Raw genomic sequence first — 5303 nt, 5'->3', positions numbered from 1 at the left:
GGTTCAGCTCCATGACTCCCTTAGTGTTGTGTCTCTCTGAAGCATAGTAGTACTCATTCTCAGCCACTGTCTCAATCACTTCAATGGCTTCTTCCACAGTCTTTTTCCTGTTCAATGAACCTCCTGATGAATGGTCTACAGCCTTCCTTGATTCATAAGAAAGTCCATCATAGAAAATATGCAATTGCACCCAGTCATGGAACATGTCTGGTGGGCATTTCCTTGTCAAATTCTTGAACCTCTCTCATGCCTCGTAGAGAGTTTCACCATCTTATTGTCTAAAAGTCTGAACCTCAGATCGAAGCCTATTGACCTTTTGTGGGGGGTAGAAACGTGCCAGAAACTTGCTTTCCACCTCATCCCAGGTTGTTAGGCTCCCCCTTGGGAATGATTCCAGCCACTTAGCTGCCTTGTCCCTAAGTGAAAATGGGAACAAGAGCAGTTTATAGGCATCTTCCTGGACTCCATTGGACTTCACAGTGTCGCAAATTCTCAGGAATTTTGTGAGATGTTGGTTTGGATCTTCATTAGCACTCCCACCAAATGAACAATGATTCTCCACCAGTGATATTAGCTGTGGTTTGAGTTCAAAATTGTTGGCCTGAATAGGTGGTTTCTGAATGCTGCTACCACAATTCCCAGAGGTTGGGTTTATGTATGAACAAAGAACCCTCCTCTCGGGAATGGCATTGTTTCCATCAGCTCTCTCATGGTTGTGAACTTCTCTATCCATGTTGAGATCTAGAGCTTCCTCAAAATTGTCCTCAGATTCTCCTTCAGATTCTTCTTCTCCCAGTACTCTCTTCCCTCTTGCTTCCCTTCTAAGTCTATGAAGGGTCCTCTCTGGTTCGGTATATGGAGGAGTTGATGTCCCTCTTCTCCTACCTGTCATACAAGAACACAGCACAGGCAACAAACAATTGAAATACTCTTGGTTAATGGAAGAGTATGGTTAGAGCGGTTGAGGAATTAATTCAAATAGTTAGTGGGTCAGTGAGTTAATTGCTTGAAATTAAAGGCATAAAGAAAGTAAGCAAGTAACAGAGTGCAGGAACTAAAATTCATCAAGTAACATGAACTGAATTAACAAAACAAGAAAAATTGCTCAATCTAGTTAACTTCCAATTGGAGAATTGTCAATCGAAAACCAATCCCCGGCAACGGCGCCATAAACTTGATACAGCTATAAACTTGATAGCTACGATTTTAGGAAATTGCACGATCGGCAAAAATTCCTTCCGGCAAGTGCACCGGTTATCGTCAAGTAAAAACTCACAATAGAGTGAGGTCGAATCCCACAAGGATTGGTTGAGTGAGCAATTCGGATTAGAAGTGTGTTCTAGTTGAGCGGAATCAAGATTTAGATGAGAATTACGGAATGTAAAATTGGCGAGAAACGTAAATGGCAAGAAATTGAAAGTGCGGAATCTTAAATTGCATGAATTAAAGAGCGAGAAGCTAAATTGCACAAATTAAAAGGGGATCGGGGGGATTGCATGAATTTAATTGCAGAATGTAAAGAGAAAGTGGTAGATCAGAAATGGGAAATCATTGGGTGTCAGGAGATATTGAGATCTCCGAATCAAAACATTTTTATCCCTTCCTCAACCAATGCATTCATTGGATTTTGTTTGGCAATCTTATATGATTGGATCCCAATCCCTTGGCTCACCAATTCTCTCTAAAAACAAACAAATTCCCAATCCCTTGGTTTAAATGTTCATAAGAAGAGATGATGCTCGATCACTGATTATACCACACAGTTTCATGAACCACAATTTGGTAGGATTACATGTCACAATATCCATCCAAACCCCAATCCAATTCACTGTGAGAAAGCTTCTCTAGCATGAATCCTCCATTCCTTTCCCAAGGTTCCGAAGGATTCCAATTATGGATAGTTTCTTTCCCAAGACAACTAACCAATGGAATTAGATCGAGAAGCTTTCTAACAAAATTCAAGAGAAAAGATTGAAGAAGAAGATAAAAACTATTATTGATTCATTGAATTACAATAGAGCTCCCTAACCCAATGAAAGGGGTTTAGTGAGTCATAGCTCTGAATTCAAAGAATGATCCAAAGTTCTCTGTGCCAAAAGTTCTGAAAATGTAAAAAAAAAGTCCTTTCTAACTTAAATTCTATCCTATTTATACACTTTCTAAATTGAGCTTCTGTTGTGTTTCTTGGGCTTTGAGGCCTTTCTTTGATTTCCTTTTGCTTTGGGTTTATGATCCATAATCCTGATGAGGCTGCTGATCCAATTCTGCAACATTCATTGAGCCAACTTAGTGATAATCAAGTAATGACACATGACTCAACAAATTGAAATTCCAGACTCATCAATTCTTCAGGCCCAATCCCATAAACCATGATATTCAATTGGGTTTCATACCAGACTATGTTAAGTTAATGTTTGTGCTCAAATGCTAACTTAAACTGCAAGATCTTTGGCCCAGAAACCTTTTCAAATAGTGGTGTTTAAGTTGAAGTTTAAGCTTAAACTTCAACTTAAACGCCAGACACTTCCAGGAGGTAAAATTGTCGAACACGTTTAAGCTTCAGTTTAAGGATAAACTGAAGCTTAAACGTGGGAATGGAAGAAAGCAATCCTGGAGTGTGAAATGTCGAACACGTTTAAGCTTCAGTTTAAGGTTAAACTGAAGCTTAAACGTGGAAATGAAGAAAGCAACCCCTGGAGGAAAATTGAGTCGAACACGTTTAGGCGTCAGTTTAAGGTTAAACTGAAGCTTAAACGTGGAAATGGAGGGAAGCCATCCTGGAGGGCAAAGGTCGAACACGTTTAAGCTCCAGTTTAAGCTTAAACTGGAGCTTAAACGTGGGAATGCAAAACGCAACCCTGGAGGAGAATGGTCGACCACGTTTAAGCTTAAACTGAAGCTTAAACGTGGAAATGAGAAAGCAACCCTGGAGGAGAAAAAATAGTCGAACACGTTTAAGCTCCAGTTTAAGCTTAAACTGGAGCTTAAACGTGGGAATGCTCCCTGGTGCTTTCAATTCTGGCGTTTAACTTCCAGTTTAAGGTTAAACTGGAGGTTAAACGCCACTTGTGATATTCAAGCTTCCTTTATTGATTTTGTTGCTTCCTTGCCTAGCCTCTTCTTCCCTGAAATCATCCAAACAACTGCATCAAAGTCTTGCAAAATTTCATGAGAAATCTTTCATTCATAACATTCAAGTAATATAACTAAAAACTCATGAAATTTGCATCAAAATTATACTTGTTTGGATGGTTCATTGCTTTGTTATTCATTTAACCATTCTTGGTTACTTTAAGCTCAAGAAAATGCATAAAACAACTAAAACTAACAGAAAAATGCTAGTGAAACTAGCCTAAGATGCCTTGGCATCAGGTGCCCATTCTGGCGTTTAACGCCCAGAGTACCCCTTACTGGCATTTTTTTGCCAGCAAGCTCCTTTTCTCTGCTTTTTGCACTGAATCCTTCTGTAACTATGTGAATTCCTTCAACTTTGATGATCCCCCTTTGAGAATATGTATCAAACTTTTATTAAACAAAACATATAACCTACTAATCACTGGGTTGCCTCCCAGCAAGGGCTTCTTTATTGTCTTTAGCTGGACCTTCACTGAGAATCATTCAAGCCTCAGTTTTGAGCATTCTTGCTCAAAATTGCTTTCAAGATAATGTTTGATCCTCTGTCCATTAACAATGAACCTTTTGTCAGAATCAATATCCTGAAGCTCAACATATCCATATGGTGACACTCCTATAATCACATACAGACCCCTCCACCGGGATTTAAGTTTTCCTGGGAATAGTCTGAGCCTAGAGTTGAAGAACAGAACTTTTTGTCCTGGCTCAAAGACTCTGGATGACAACTTCTTGTCATGCCACTTCTTTGCCTTTTCCTTATAAATTTTTGCATTTTCAAAGGCACTGAGTCTAAATTCATCTAGCTCATTTAGCTGGAGTAATCTTTTTTCACCAGCTAACTTAGCATCCAGGTTTAGGAATCTGGTTGCCCAGTAGGCTTTATGTTCCAGTTCCACGGGCAGATGACAGGCCTTGCCATACACAAGTTGGTATGGAGAGGTTCCTATAGGAGTCTTGAATGCTGTTTTGTATGCCCACAGAGCATCATCCAAGCTCTTTGCCCAATCCTTTCTACGGGCAATTACAGTCCGTTCCAGGATCCTTTTTAGCTCTCTGTTAGAGACTTTAGCTTGCCCATTTGTCTGTGGATGATACGGAGTTGCTACTTTGTGGCTAATTCCATATCGAACCATAGCAGAGTACAGCTGTTTATTGCAGAAATGAGTGCCCCCATCACTAATTAGTACTCTGGGAACACCAAACCTGCTGAAGATGTGTTTCTGGAGGAATTTTAGCATGGTCTTAGTATCATTAGTGGGTGTAGCAATTGCTTCTACCCATTTAGATACATAGTCCACTACCACCAGAATGTAAGTGTTTGAGTATGATGGTGGGAACGGACCCATGAAGTCTATACCCCATACATCAAATAATTCAATCTCTAGGATCCCTTGTTGAGGCATGGCATATCCATGAGGCAAGTTACCAGCTCTTTGGCAACTGTCATAGTTACGCACAAACTCTCGGGCATCTTTATAAAGAGTAGGCCAGTAAAAGCCACATTGGAGGACCTTAGTGGCTGTTCGCTAACCTCCGAAATGTCCCCCATACTGTGATCCATGGCAATGCCACATGATCCTTTGTGCTTCCTCTCTAGGTACACATCTGCGGATCATTCCATCTGCACATCTCTTAAAGAGATATGGCTCATCCCAGAGGTAGTACTTGGCATCTGAAATTAATTTCTTTCTTTGCATCTTGCTGTACTCCTGGGGTATAAACCTCACAGCTTTATAATTTGCAATGTCTGCAAACCATGGAGCTTCCTGAATGGCAAAAAGTTGCTCATCTGGGAAGGTCTCAGAGATCTCAGTAGAAGGGAGGGACGCCCCAGCTACTGGTTCTATTCGGGACAAATGATCAGCTACTTGGTTCTCTGTCCCTTTTCTGTCTCTTATTTCTATATCAAACTCTTGCAAAAGCAACACCCATCTTATGAGCCTGGGTTTTGAATCCTGCTTTGTGAGTAAGTACTTAAGAGCAGCATGGTCCGTGTATACAATCACCTTTGATCCTACTAAATAGGATCTAAACTTGTCAATGGCATAGACCACTGCAAGTAACTCTTTTTCTGTGGTTGTGTAATTCTTCTGTGCGTCATTTAAAACACGGCTAGCATAATAAATGACGTGCAGAAGCTTGTTATGCCTCTGTCCCAACATTACACC

The 5303-nt window shown here is 40.4% G+C and overlaps 1 non-coding gene across 1 annotated transcript; it reads left to right on the top strand.

The window, feature by feature from the left end:
- Window positions 1-203: 203 nt before the first annotated feature.
- Window positions 204-307, top strand: LOC130942538 (small nucleolar RNA R71). The gene has a single exon (XR_009071105.1). It is a non-coding gene; the product is annotated as a small nucleolar RNA R71 (small nucleolar RNA).
- The last annotated feature ends 4996 nt before the right edge of the window (window positions 308-5303 follow it).

The sequence above is a fragment of the Arachis stenosperma genome, chromosome 7 (genome assembly GCF_014773155.1).
Source record: "Arachis stenosperma cultivar V10309 chromosome 7, arast.V10309.gnm1.PFL2, whole genome shotgun sequence".
NCBI classification, from domain to species: domain Eukaryota; kingdom Viridiplantae; phylum Streptophyta; class Magnoliopsida; order Fabales; family Fabaceae; genus Arachis; species Arachis stenosperma.
Note: the sequence above shows the minus strand (reverse complement) of the source record. Positions and strands in the feature narration are given on the sequence as shown.